The sequence below is a fragment of the Archocentrus centrarchus genome, chromosome 11 (genome assembly GCF_007364275.1).
Source record: "Archocentrus centrarchus isolate MPI-CPG fArcCen1 chromosome 11, fArcCen1, whole genome shotgun sequence".
Taxonomy (NCBI): Eukaryota; Metazoa; Chordata; class Actinopteri; order Cichliformes; family Cichlidae; genus Archocentrus; species Archocentrus centrarchus.
Genome location: NC_044356.1, coordinates 7,458,297 through 7,474,105, shown reverse-complemented (window position 1 = coordinate 7,474,105; position 15,809 = coordinate 7,458,297). Strand labels below are relative to the sequence as shown.

At 41.1% G+C, this 15,809-nt stretch overlaps 1 pseudogene; it reads left to right on the top strand.

Annotated features, from left to right (window-relative positions):
- The first annotated feature begins 955 nt into the window (after positions 1–955).
- Positions 956–11,553, top strand: LOC115788255 (major histocompatibility complex class I-related gene protein-like; annotated as a pseudogene).
- Positions 11,554–15,809: the final 4,256 nt, after the last annotated feature.

The window sequence follows — 15,809 nt, the reverse complement described above, 5'->3', positions numbered from 1 at the left end:
TTCCACTGTCACCAAGTGCTGCTCATAGGGGGTCGTTTTGACTGTTGGGTTTTCTCTGTATTATTGTAGGGTCTTTACCCACAATACAAAGCGCCTTGAAGCGACAGTTTGTTGTGATTTGGCGCTATATAAATAAAATTGAATTGAATTGAATTAAGCCGCAAAAACAGTGCAAAAAGCGCACGCACGCACACAACTGCCCGACGGCACTCCCAGCTTAAACTCGGAGAGCAGAACATGATCAGTCCACAAGGCTTTGAAATAAAATGACAAACAATAAAAAGGAAGGGCATTTATCTACGATTTTAGTTAGTTACAATACAGTTTTAGTTAGTTATCGTTTTTTCCTTTTAATTTTAGTTTTTATTTATTTCAGTTAACGACAATGTTTTTTCAATTTCAGTTTTCGTTATTTCGTTCGTTTTCGTTAACTATAATAACCCTGGTCAGTGATGGCTTTTAAGGTAGAGGTTTAATAACAGCCACCTTGAAGGTCTGTGGTACATAGCCAACTAATAAAGACAGATTGATCATTTTTAAGATAGAAGCATCAATAATTGGAAAGACTTCTTTGAACAGTCTAGTAGGAATGGGATCTAACAAACATGTTGCTGGTTTGGAGGAAGTAACTATTGAAGTTAACTCTGAAAGATCAACTGGAGCCAAAGAGTCTAAACAAATACCAGCAGTGCTGAAAGCAGCCGAACATGAAGATAAATCTTTGAGATGGTTATGAATAATTTTTTCTCTAATGTCTAAAATTTTATTTGTAAAGAAATCCATGAAGTCACTACTAGTTAAAGTGAAATGAATACTCGATGTATTCCTGAGAGCAAACGTCACCATCAGCATGTTGTCGTTCTGGTTTTGCCTCCTTTAGCTTTGAAGCACAGTTAGTTTCTCTGAACAGCAAAGCGCATAAAGTTTGTTAAAAGTTTGGATCCCGGAGGTCACAATGAAGACCGTGATGATCCTGTTTCTCCTGGGAGTACAGGAGGCGGCGGCAGGTCAGTTAGGAATTCATGTTTTGGTCTTTTTATATGACACTGTTATTAATAACAGTGTTGTTAAATTCATACCATTTGAAATACACATGTATGGATGGTTTGGTCCACACATATGTGGCTATTATTGTAGCCAAAGGTGCAGCTATATACTTTCTTAAGTGTATGCGGACACATTTTTAGTCCCCCCCCCCCCCCCCCCCCCCCCACACACACACACACAAAAAACGGGAGCCTAAGTGGGGAGATCCTACTTAGGCTTTATTTATTTATTCATTTTTTTTCTTGTTATGATCTGTTATATTGTAACTACAGCACACACTTGCAGAACAGTGACTTGTTATTTTAATACTAGTAACTTAAGCTAACCTGAGTATTTAAAGCCTCCTCTTGAGGCTCACTCACATAAATTACCGACTGTCTTTAAACTACTTTGAAAAACTTTTTTTTCATCCCAACATTTTTATCCTTCTCCCTCTTCCGTTTTCTGTTTTGTGCCTTTTGTGTGTTTGTGTGTGTGTGTGTGTGAATCAGCACAGCGGCGCCTAATCAGCGCCGTGCCTCTGTTATTGATCATATCATATGCACAGCTGTTATGTACAGAAAATGCGACTAGAGAAATAATTTCCCCACTTCGCTTTCGCTTGAATCACTAAAAATACACCCAGCGTTTACACCCTGACCTTTGCTGCAGCTCTTTCTCCGCAGATACGCAGATTTGTCCGTGATAAAGGGCTCTTTCACCCTCAGCTCAGGCTCACAGGCTCAGGGTTTCGCATATGCTCAGTGCGTTCCACCAGGTGGCGTCTTACTCAGTCTAACGGTAACATTAGCCTGCTGGTAGCGGTGGCTGTGCCGATGCAAGGCTGGCTCAGATGGACCTTCACTGGATTCAGCACATGCTAACTGTAAGTAGCTGTTTCTGTTTGTTCAGTAGCTTCATCAGCAGCTGTAACTGGAACAGCTGATTACTCAGCTGATGGTTCAGCAGCAACATGACGTCAGAGAGCAGCTAGCTGAAGCAGTTAGCTGAAACTGACTGTGTAGGAGTCAGTGGAGGATGTGATCAGCTGAGGCAGACTAGGATATGACTGATGGAAGAAAAGTACTCAAAGCTTTATGAAGGAATTATGAAAGGAGAATAAGCAGAATAACTGTATGAATGTCTCTGTGTCCAAAGCCCAGTCACAGTAAATACAGAGGGATGCTTCTGTGCAGCAGTCTGTGACCTCTGTCAGGACTGACTGGAACATTATCAATAATACACTCAATAATAACCCAACTGTTAATGTTCAGGTTTAAGTGATTTCAGAGAACATGTCATAATCTTGTGTTCATTCATAAGTGTCCTACTGTGGAAAATATATGCTGTGAACATGAACCTTAGTGCTGCAGGTACACATGCAGAACCATCAGGTCATATATTTAGATGTAAATAAAATGTAAAGGACATTTCTGAGGATATTCAAACATTGTGCTGCTTTATGTGACCTTAACACTGATTCCTTTTTCTACAGAATCTGCACATCCCAGAAATTCAGTCCTTGGAGTTCATGCTGACCTCAGCCCTGAGATCCACATTTCTCAGCAGTCTTAAAAGTCCTGAAGAAGTTTGAAGATCCACTTAAGCAGCAGTGTCCAAAATCAGACCCTGAGCTGCAGGCAGTGACAGCCTGAGTTGGGCTAACTGTGAGGCGTTTAATGGTAAACAGTTTGATGGTTTCAAAGCATGTCGAGGCCCCGGGAGTAGACTGCCTTCACCATCAGCTCCTTGGGGGGAACTGCAGCAGGTTCTCCAGATGTTCCTCAGAGTCTGTTCCAAAGACCTGTGAGACCGATCCTCTGTACTCAGACACACAACTCTGAACATTTAAAGTGTTGTTCACACAACATGCAGAGAGTGAGAAACAGAGGAAAACAGGAACAAAAGGAGGTGGTTAGAAGGAAAGAAATGTGTTATTAATAAAGCCACACAGGTTTAATCTGCTCAGGCAGCACAGCTCTGACTGCTGAGGTTACATTTCTCAGACTCAGTTGCCATCAGTGCAGCTCAGTGTTCTCCATCCTTGGTAAACACTGTAGACAGTAATGCTGCTTTTACAAGGAGAGTCGTTATTATTAGTTTTTAGAAATTCTTTATTCAGCCATTGTTACAGACAGTTGGTCAGTGCAGAAAAGCCACTCTGACATTATTATAAAATCAGCAGGGAAATAAAAAACTCTCCTCATGTTGGAAAACCTGGAATGATTAAAATACTCAAAGTTTTACTGCAGATATTTTTACTTTAACAAAGTGTGAACATTAGTGTGAAATGAGTGATTATTTTCCAATAAAAGCACTGCTGCTGTTTGTGCTGTGGTGATGCAGACATTACTGAACAGCAGTGAACACATGGAGTCAAAATGACTCCAAACACAATTGTTGTTTACTTTAAAAACTCTGTATGTGATGATTGTGTGATGTCATAGATCAACTTTGTGTAAACTGTAAACTGACTGCAGTGTAACAGTAAACTTAATAAATGAGGACAAACTGGATATATTGTTGCTCTTATTTTTCCTAAACCATCTCAGGCTGTTCATGTTTTAGTAAATGAGTCGCTCATTAAATGAGGACGTGAGTGTTGTCAGATTGTTAAAGATCATGTCCATTATTATGCAGAGGTTTTTACTGATTGGTCCATTTTAAACTGGACCGCCTGCAGCCCATCAACTAAATGACTTTGACCCCCTGTTAGAAATTTGTATTTATTGTCCATTTATTGTCCAATGGGTGAGCATTTTAATTTTCATCAGGAGCTAAAACATTCTCTCATAACTCATCACTAAAGCCCACTAATGTGTGTTTAACATCAGGTGTGTGTTCAGATTTCTGCATGTATCATTTTTGTGTTGTATAGACTGTATATACTGAGCCACGTGTCATTCAGTGGGTTCATAAAAACTGAGTCTCCTGCTCTGTGATGTATTCAGTATCATTCACCAGTATGTGAACATTTCTATTTAAACAATATGTGCACAGATATTATAAATAACAAACTACAAGCTGAACATAAATTCACTGTTTGAGTCGTTTTTGTTGTTCTGATATCAGCGCTTCATTATTACTGAATAAAATAAAGTTTATTAAGATATCTTTATTGTCACTGCATAATACAATGACATTTTGTTAGAGCCGTCCCCCAGGTGCCAAAATAATAAATATACTATATAGAAAATAAGACTATAACTAAAATCAATCAGGATCTGATATTTACAGTGAGTAGAAACATTATTAGATGCTGATAGATACTTTGATCATCTACACTTTACATATCAGTATTTGCTAATATTGGTATCAGTGCTGGAGGATCAGTAAGAAGATGCTGCAGCTGAAAAATGCATTTTGTAATTGAAAAATAATGAGAGACGTTTAACTTTAGTCTGTAACACAAACCGATTAATGCACAGAACTTTAAAGTCCATAAATGTGACTTACATGATTTTCATGAACCATAATCTGATTGATAATTAGAAATACTCACCTGAAAACCTGATTACAAAATAAAAGATAAAATACATATTTGCTTAAAATAATATTTGTAAAAAGTCCCCTAATATCAGCTTTGTCTTTATTGATAATGTTATCTATCAGAGATATTAAGGGGAAAACTTTTAACAATACTTTTCAGTTTATATGTATCAAGAAAATCTATGAAGATTATATAAACAGTAAAGCTGTCTGGATAAAGTTTTTTCTTGGTTGCTGGTTTAGAAAACCTGTTACTGAAAATCTGAGAATAAAATGAAAATCATAGACTGTAAACATAATGAAGAAAACTGAAACTAAACCAAACAACAGCTTTCTGTGAAAACCAGGTTCATAACTGATTCTGTTAAATTCACAATAACAGTTTTAAAGAAAAATCATCAATAATCAGAATAAATTCTGGAGCAGAACATTATTCATAAATCTATTTGTATTTATTGAAGGACAGCAGGATTATTATAAGATGACTTTAATGTGCTCTAGTTTTTTTTTATTGTGTTCATTAAAAATATAAATCTGTGATGTCACATTAACTGTTCCCACAGTGATCCACTCTCTGAAGTATTTATCAACTGCATCCTCTGGAGTCCCAAACCTCCCAGAGTTTGTGGGTGTTGTGATGGTTGATGATGTTCAGATAGGTCACTATGACAGCGACACGCAGAAAGCAGAGCCCACACAGGACTGGATGGTCAAACTCAAAGAAGATCATCCACAGGAGTGGGAGGGTCAGACTGCAGGTGCTCTGGTTCACCAGCAGGAGTTAAAAGCAGGCTTTGAAGGTGTAAAGCAGCTCTTCAACCACACTGAAGGTTTGTTACTGTTTCATTTTTCTCTGATTCTTCCTGTTAATGTGTTTTTATGTTTCAGTAGGAAACAGATTCACATTAAAGAGTTTCATTCAGATCACAGATTTAGATTATTACCAGAATAATTCAGAATGACTGTAAAGTAGAACTAAATGGTAAATGGTAAATGGTAAATGGTAAATGGACTAGTTCTTATATAGCGCTTTTCTACTCAGTATGAGCACTCAAAGCGCTTATAAGTACACACACGAGGAGAACATGCAAACTCCACACAGAGGGGCCCAGGACACAGTGAAATCGAACCCAGACCTCCTGTCTGTGAGGCAGCAGTGATTTCTGCTGGTTCAAGTTTCAGGACTCTGATTTTTTTAATCTATTGACTGAATTTGAAAAAAGTCACTGAATAATTAAAGATGAGTTTAATGTCTAAATAAATCCTGCAGACCTGCAGATCAGATGAGGACTCAGAGTCCATACTGGTCCTGCTGGTCTCTGGGTTACTGGGACCAGTGGCAGTAACTCCCTGCTGAACAGGACTCTGTCCTGGCTGAGCAGCTGGATCTGCTCATTAATCCTGGACTGAAGCTTCTAGAAGAAGCTCAGCACAGGCTGCTGTGTAGCTCCTCACAGGAGCTGGACTGATAACCGGCTGCACAGGTTTGGAGGATGGGGGGGCTTCATCTGGGACCTCCCTCTCCCCTCTGCTGGGGTGGGCATGTGGCTGTGGCCGTGGGTCTTCAGAGCTCTTGATGGGTTGTGGACAGTCCGGGTGTCCTGGATCTTTCTCTATCTGTCTCGGGCTTCTGGTGGGCGGAGCTGCAGCTTTCTGCCCTCGTTAGTAAGAACATGTCATGACATGGACACAGACACACACAGACACACACACACACTTACTCATGCAGGCACAGCAGAGCAGGATTGTTGGTTTGTGCAGTCATGCTTTGTTTCTCTTTTGTTTTTACTCATAAATGTATTTTTCCAGAATTTGTTTTTTGTCTTTTCTTCTTTTATAACTGCAGCAGTTGATGAACTGTTGTGGTTTATTTGCTTGTGCTCTGCTCTCATTTTCCTATTTTCTCCCCTTTCTCTCTTTTTTCTTCTCTTCTCTCTCAGCCTGTCAACTCTGGCATTACAAGGACACATGTATATGTATGGGAAAATAACACAAATAAATAAATAAAAGGACAAACATTAATTAGAGGAGCCTATAGAGAATCTATAGAGCTCATCTTGGAAGAGTAAATATGTCTGGAACAACATTCAGATCACAATTCTGGCTGCAAAACCTGCCAGACATGACAGGCTAAAAAAAAAGAGAGAACATGAACTGTGTTTCCTGCAGTCTCTCTAAAATCTGCATTATTGATCCTGATTGGCTGTAAAAACCTTCCACTGAGCTGACAGCAGCAGCTAATGCAGCTCTTCTGTGTGTGTCTGTGTCAGTAACACTGCTGCAGGCTGTCAGTGGTTCACTGCAGAGTCTCTGTTTCTCTGTCAGGTGTTCACTCTTATCAGGAGATAGTTGGCTGTGACTGGGATGAAGAGACTGATGAGCTGAATGGATTTATTCAGGTCGGTTATGATGGAGAGGACTTCATATCATTTGACCTGAGACAGAGACGTGGATCGCTTCTAATCAGCAGGCTGTCATCATAAAAACCAAGTTGGACAGTGACAAAGCTGGCAATGCAGAGGCGAAGACCTTCCTCACCCAGATCTGTCCTGTGGTGCTCAAGGTGCTCCTGAGCTATGGGAGGAGCTCTCTGATGAGAACAGGTGAGTTCATATGAGCAGAGTTAGAGTGATAATAATAATAAATCATATTTCTGATTTACTGCCACATTAAAATGTGTCTGACTCTTTTTCCACCTCATCAGTCTGGTTTCCTCGGTTCCTGCATGTGCGTCACAGTGTTATCATCACTTTATAACTCACTGTTTTAACTACACTTCACAGCATTTCTATTAATCTGAGGCTCACAAACTGCATCATATCACAAAGAAATTACTCTGCTGTTAATAATAATAATAAGAAGAAGAAGAATGAAGAAACCATAAACCGTATTTCTCTTTATTCCTCAGTTCTTCCCTCAGTGTCTCTCCTCCAGAGGTCTTCCTCCTCTCCCATCACCTGCCACTCTACAGGTTTCTATCCTCACAGAGCTGAGCTGGTCTGGAAGAAAGATGGAGAGGAGCTTCATGAAGGTGTGCACAAAGGAGAGATCCTCCCCAACCATGATGGGACCTTCCAGATGAGTGTTGATCTGGACCTTTCAGCAGTTGGATCTGAAAACTGGGACAGGTACAGCTGTGTGTTTCAGCTCTCAGGTGTGAACAAGGACATCACCACCAAACTGGACAAAGCAGAAATCAGGAGCAATGAAGGTGAGACTGAGATCAGAGGAGACAAACATGGGAAACAGACTTTTACAGTTTCCTGTAACGCTCCTGCAGCTCACAGGTTTTTATGTGCTGGATGATAAATCCTGTTTCCTTGGTGTGTCTGTGAGTTTCTGTCAGCATCATTTTAAAGCCTGCATCAGTTTAGATCAATAATGTGTCCCAAAGTTTTCCCCTCAGTTTTTCTTTGCTGACCAGAGCACACGTTAGTTTTCTTTGAAATGTTAGATTTGAACTAACAGATTTATTTTAATAATGTGTTTTAGTGCCCTACAGACAAATGTTTAACCTGGAGGCAGCACGGTGGTGTGGTGGTTAGCACTATTACCTCACATCTAGAAGGACTGGGTTTGATTCCACCTTGGCCGGGTCCTGCTGCCACCTTGTGTCTGTGTGGGTTTCCTCCCACACTCCAAAGACATGCAGTTAGTGGGGTTAGGTTTGTTGGTCACTCTAAATTGCCCATATGTATGAATGGTTGTCTCTCTCTCTGTGTTAGCCCTGCGACAGGCTGGTGACCTGTACAGGTGTACCTGCCTCTCGCCCCATGACAACTGGGATAGGCTCTAATGGAGGGATGGATGTCAGAACTTTTATTGTAGGGATTAAATTAGTGGTTCAAACATTAGTGACTAAAGCAGCTGATCGATCGTTTTCTGTTGATCTGCAGGAGGTTCCCCCTCCGTGATCGTCCCTGTGGTTGTTGCTGTGGTCGTTCTTGCTGCCGTCGCTGTGATCGGATTCATTATTTACAAAAAGAGAACAGGCGAGAGAGCAGAACTACCTGGATCTGTTTGTACACTGCAAACAAATAATGATGATGGTAATAATTCATTACAGTCAGTATTGGCTGTGGGTGGCAGTGTGTCAACAACAGCAAGACACTTAAACCACACTGCCTAAGTGTGAATGTGTTTGGTGGTGGTTGGAGGGGCAGTAGGTGCGAATTGGCATACACGCTTCTGTCAGACCAGGTCAGCTGTGGCTACATTAGTAGCTTACCACCACCAAGTATGACTGAGGTGTGAATGAACAGTGTATTTGAATACCTTAAAAAGCGCTATATAAGTCTAAGGCATTATTATTCTTTACAGTTCACAAAGGAAAATAAATAAATCACATAGACTTTAATTAGCAACAACATAGAAATAAGTCAAATAGCCAAAAACAGTGCAGTAGGGCTGCTCAATTATGGGAAAAAAATCATAATCAAGGTGAGTAACATGATTACTCACTGACTTTGTAAACAAACTGCATTTGGTGCATTTAAAGAACAAACCTGAAATCTAGTGCACTTCTACAATCTCTTGAAAATAAAATACAGAATATATAAATAAAATATAAAAACATAAATACAAAATAAAATGTAAATTTCTATATATAAATAAATAAATAAATAATGAAACACAAATAATAAAGAGAAAGGTAATACCAGTTATAGACCAATAATATTAGGAAGGAATTGGACCAAGTTATTGAGCTCAAATTAATTTGCTCACCTTTTAGTGCCACAGCACACACAGATCCTGTACATGTGCCCAAAGGTTTGGTGTTAACATTGGTAAGCACGTGAGTCCAATCGGCTCACCCGCGGAGCGAATATCGGTAGGGACATCTCCCTGCCGTCCCTTGCTAATCATACCCCGTGATCGGCAGGGACATGACAGATATTATTTGACATTTCTCTGGAGCTGCAGGACAGGTTACGGTGTTGATTTCCTGCTGGATAATAAACAGTAATTAACACATAATGCAGCTGCACAAGCATGAGTGCTGCAACATTGCTGGTCACTGATGTAGGTCACGTTGTAGGGCCGCAGAGACAGCGCTGCAGTGCATATGCTGAAGCTTTAGGTCAATATATCACATATTTGAACCCTTTCAGTCCCAGCTTTCACAAAGAGCAGACAAACTGGAAATCATACAAAAAAGATTCAAACAAAACTTCAAACAAAAAACGATCAGAGCTCAGATTTAAACCCTCAGAATATTAAAACCACATTCATTAATTATTGGAGCTGTTTGTCATAACTTCTTTATTTCTAATATGAGCCTCAGCTTGTGAGTCAGAAACAAAACAACCACCAACTCAGTTCTTAGAAACACACACACACACACACACACACACACACACACACACACACACACACACACACACACACACACACACACACACACACACACACACACACACACACACACACACACCTTTACCTGCATTAGAAAGCTGTAACTCCTCGAGCTTCCTCCTCAGTTACAATTGTTTCAGTTTCTTTCCTCACAAACTTGCAGCAGGTTTGTATTTCAGAACTTTTCCTAAATGTGTTTCCTTATAAACAAAAATGTGTTTTGTCAGTCAGCTGAGTATAAAAACTTGATTCATTAATATTTACTTTCAGTGGTGAGAGTGAGATTAACCAGAACACACATTTTATCAATCTGACTTTAATGTCACATGAACACATTTGTGAGTCTGTGTTGTCAGTGGTACATTAGGTTCATGTTTTTATCCAGATTGCAAAATGAAACTATTAAATTGTGTTTCATGACTTGCATCATGTGTGAAATTAAATAATGTGTGAAATTTATAATTGAACTGCTAAAATTATGTATTTTTCTCATTTTATTTCAGACAAATGTTCCCCGCTTCGTAAGTTCAACTTCATCTGTTTCCTCTGATGTCTCTACATGAAATATTGTTTGTGTGTTTGAACCTAAAGTCTTCTCAGGCCTGTGTTACCTGTTAAAGTGTGCGCTCAGAGCAGGATGTGCTCTAACTGTGTGTTTCTGACCTGCAGCTGTGGAGAACCCTGAAGTTCAGGAAGAAATGGTTACTACAGCCTGAAGGACCAACAGCTCCTCTGCACTCAGTGAGTTACTGCAGAGTTTATCATGTTTAATATTTCATTTTAAAACTCATGGAAGATATTGTGACTGCAGCAAACTCTCCCTTTTATACATAACCAGAGGGATAAAGTTTAAATCATATGTGTCAGTGTCCTGCAGAAGCAAATGAGGCAAATACCCGACTGAACTGGAATATTTTAATGATGATGTAAATATGTTGTTTGTGCAGCTGAACAATGCAAACATTCATTGTTTTTCTCTCTTCAGGTTTATGGATAAATGCAGTGAAACAAGAGGTGGAGTCTAAACTGGAACATCATGGATTATTCATGAAATGATGGAACTTTAGGGAATCTGGTTGTAGATGATTATTAATCAATATTTAACTTTGAACATAAGTCACAAATGTTTAACAAAAACATCATATCATATTTTTCAGTTTTGGGTTTGGTTATGTTTTGTTTTCTAGTTCCTTGTGTTTCCCGGTGTCAGGACTACATCTTTGTTCCCCCTTCTGACTTCCTGTTTTATTTTGATAAGTCGTCTGGTCCCTGTCTATTGTGTTCAGTTTTGCTTCCCCAGGTCTTGTCAAAGTAATTAGCATCACCTGTGTTCCCAGCTGTTTTCCCCCTCATTATCCTCCTGTGTGTTTAAGCCCTGTATTTTTACTGCCTGTTGTCTTGTCCTCATGTCATTGTTTGCCTGCTGTGTGCGCCCTGTATCTGGAATCTAAGTCAAGCTAATTTTTGTTAACCTGAACAGCCTGTTCTTTGTTCCCGGTTTGTGTGCCAATGCAAATTAAACCAGATCGTGTCAGAAACACAAAAACAAAACCTAACAGTGATCATGTGGTTTCCCAGAAAGCAGCACAGAGTAAAGTGCTGCTCCTGGTGGTGGCGCTCTAACACAAATTGATCAGCATGTACGATTCAGTGAAGATTTCCACCAGTCACTTTGTTTGTATCTCAGTCGCAGCAGCAGCAGGTTTGACTGATACACACAGGAAATAATGAACTGTCATCTGTGTTCATATCTGAGGATCATTAGGCTGCATAACCCAGGGCAGCTGCAGCTATAAAGATTTACACTTCAATAAAACAATCATGTTTAAGGGTCAAATATGAGTCAATGTGTTTGTGCAGCTACAATTTCAGTGCAACAACAGACACAAAATGGCTGCAGAGGTGTTTTCACAGTAAAGGGTGTGTTGCAGTGACAAAGTGCACCAGCATGTATGAATTTGAGGCTGTGTGAATCTTTAGGAGGCTCACAAAGCAACACAACTCTGAACAACACCCCAAGATAATTCCACTGCGACCTGGAGGCCACCACCTGATGAAGCTAACAGGACTGCATCATCTACAAAGAGCAGAGCTGAGATTCTGAGGCCAACAGTGACCCACATCCAACTGTACTGTACGGTTTCTGAAAGAAAAGTGTGCAGAATTCCCTCATTTTACAGCACTGTATCCCTAATATTGTCAGTTACAGGAACGCTGTTAGATTACAGAACTATTTGATTCACAATTTCAGTATAGGTAGAAAACAAAAGGAATTAAATCCAAATATGCATTTAATAAGACACAAATTTTATGTTTCCAGTAATCCAGGCAAAAAGAGCCCCAACTAAATACTGAGTGCGGTACATGTTCATACTTTTCATGTTCATACTTTTCATGTTCATACTTTTCAGTTTCCAACATTTCTGAAAATCCTTTTTTTGTATTGGTCTTAAGTAATTGTAGCGGCAATCTTCAAACGTCTATTGCCGCTTTTGCAGGATGTAGTTTCCGACTCGTGCTCTTAGGAGGCAGCTTACTATTCCAAACTAAACTGCCGGCGACGGTCAGAAAACTGTTGCTCCACCTCCTGCTTACTAGCTAAACTCCCCGTTCTGCCTGGGTGGCTTCACTACACCCTCCCCTTCACGACAAAACCCACATTTTACGACAACAGATTCATAGCAGCAGGACCAACCAATGGAGCACAACATCCCAAATTACAAAATAGACAATCAAAATCAAACACAAAGTGCTACGAATTAAAATATTATAACAAAATACTTAAATGCAGATTGATACATATATATATGTATGTAAACACAAGCAAAAATACTGGCCCAAATTCTGTATGGCTCTAATATCCCGGCCCCTAATTGTTCTTGTGAGTCACAAAACAATTACTCTTTTACATATAGTTTAGAACAATAACACCTTGAATATAACAAACATATTGATCATTAGAACTGTCCATATGATAGGTTTCAGTCTTAGCACAGCAGGAACACTTTTCAACATTCATGCTGGCATGTGTGTCTTCGTGGTTGTGCATGTTTGGAAAAAAGGGGATGGAGTCAGAGGTTCAAGCACATGACTCACCGTTGGAGATCAGCCTTTACCGCTGTCTCTTGTGTGATATGTACAAAGGGGGCTACATATCACATTCAAGTAGCACACAAAGTTTTGTCACAGGCCGTAGGAGAACACTCGTGCTGGTTTTCACCCTAGCCTGGCGAACCTGTCCTTTGGCATCCTTGATTGTCTGGATAACTCGACCCATCACCCACGAATTTCGTGGGGCCGACTCATCCACAACAAGAACGATATCATCTTGACCGATATTCCTCTGTGGATGCAACCACTTTTGCCTCTTTTGCAAGTCTGGCAGATACTCCCTAGTCCAGCGCCTCCAAAACAAGTCTGCCAGGTACTGGATTTGGCGCCATCTACGTCTTGAGTACATATCACTCCTGTTAAATAATCCAGGAGGTAGTGGTGTTTTGGCCTTCATCAGAAGCAGATGGTTTGGAGTCAAGGCCTCCAGGTCATTCAGATCGGTAGAAACTCTTGAGATTGGACGACTGTTGATAATTGCCTCGACTTCACACAGCAATGTCTGCAGTCCCTCCTCATCAATAGTTTGCTGCTTCATGACGGAGCTGAGCACTTTTCTTATCGTTCGTATCTGTCGCTCCCAAACTCCTCCAAAATGCGAAGCGGCTGGAGGATTGAATATCCAAGTGATACCCTTTGCTACCAAGGTTTCCTGAATTTTTGCATTATCCAAAGCCTGCAGAGCTTCGCGCAGCTCCCTCTCTGCACTTACAAAGTTCGTTCCGTTGTCGGAACGCATCAACTGGACCTGCCCCCTCCTAGCAATGAACCTCCGCAGTGCGTGAATACAGGAGTCCGTGTTCAATGAATTTGCCACCTCAATTTGCACCGCTCTCAAGGTCAAGCAGGTAAAGACAACACCATACCTTTTGATCACTGTTCTGCCCCTTTTAATTTCAAAGGGACCAAAATAGTCCACACCAACACTCGTGAATGGTGGCTCATCAGGTATGAGTCTTTCACTGGGGAGGTCTGCCATGATCTGACTTCCTGCCTTTCCATGATGCCGTCTGCAGATGATGCATCGTGATAGGACCTTCCGAACAGCAGCATGGGATCTCAGTATCCAGTATTTCTGCCGTACCTTTGATAGGATGTGATTTCTGCCACAATGTCCAAGGTTTTCATGAGCAGATCTGAGATTAAGTGAGGTGATATGCTGGTCTTTGGCTAAGATTGCAGGGTGTTTTGCCTCCTCCTGCATACTTGATCTGCTCAACCGGCCACCCACTCTCAAAATGCCATCTTGCATGACTGGTGACAGCCGATAAAGAGGACTGTCCTTTGCCACCATCTGTCCCTGTTGCAGCTTAGCGATTTCTTCACCAAACCACTTCTCTTGACTGAAACACACTATTGCCATCTCTGCCTCTGCCAAATCACTTACAGAAAGGGGCAAGATGGGAAGTGATGCTTTGAAGTGGCTCATTTGTTTCTCATGCTCCGACCTTTGACTCTCTTCGTCCAACTTTCCAGCCTTGAGCAACGCTTTCAAGTCCTTTCTCTTTTGAGCAAGGAGCCTTAGTATGAACTTTAATCTGAGGACCCATGCAACAGCTCTTATAACTCGATACCAGCTTGAGTAATGATGAATGAGCTGAGAGATGGCATCTGGATTTTCCTTAGCACTAAGTGCACACACAGAAGCTCCCTTGACTTCTGGATCATCACAGATGGGCTGGCATATGCTGTCTGGTATTTCTGGCCACTCCGATTCTGGTTTTGTGATAAAATCTGGGCCCATGATCCAGGTCTTTGCCCTGAGAAAGGCGTCCATGTTGAGTCCTCTGGAAGCAAAATCTGCAGGGTTGACAGGTGTTTTCACGTATCTCCACTGGCTGACCTTCGACCTATCTTTAATTGCAGCAACCCGATTAGCAACAAATGTGCGGTATCTCGCTGTTTCATTCTTGAGATACTTAATTACTGACATACTGTCCGTCCAAAAGATAGATTCCTCCAACTTTAGATCCAATTCCCCTCTCATTATCCAGTCCATCTTTGCTGCTACCACTGCGGCAGTAAGTTCGAGTCGTGGTATGGTAACCGGCTTCAACGGTGCCACTCTGGCCTTGCCAATAATGAAGGCACTATGTGCCTGGTTCTGGTGGTTTTTTGAGACCAGGTACGTGACCATGCCATACCCTCTCTCGCTTGCATCAGCAAAGTGGTGAAGTTGAGCTGAAGTAGTCTCACCAAAGTTGACTGGTTTCACACATCTGCTTACCTCAAAACTGGTTAAATGATGTAAACTCGTTACCCATTGTTGCCACAGCAGGGTTAGGGATTCTGGCATGCTGTCATCCCATGCATGCTTGGTTCTGCTTAGCTCTTGCAGAATGTGCTTCACTGGCAGAATGAGAGGAGCTAAAATCCCAAGTGGATCATAGATAGTGCTTACCATGGAAAGCACTCCTCTCCTTGTGAGTGGTTTGGTCTGAATAACAACTCGGAACTTGAGCATGTCCGACTCCACACACCACTGAATACCTAAAGCTCTTTCAACAGGTAGGCGGTCCTTTTCTAAGTCGAGTTCCTTGACTTCTTTAGCCTTATCATCCTCTGGCACAGATGCAAGAACTGCTCTGCTATTGGAAACCCACTTAGTGAGTTTGAAACCTCCCGCAGCACACAAAGCCCGGAGGTCCTGAATCAGAGTGATTGCCTGCTCTTCGGTGCCAACAGATTTCAGGCAATCATCCACGTAAAAGTTCCTTAGAACAGTATTTGTTGCACTTGGGCTGAACTCTGCCTGGTTGTCCTCTGCACACTTTCTTAGTGCGTAGCTGGCACAGCTCGGTGATGAGGTTGCACCGAACAAGTGAACG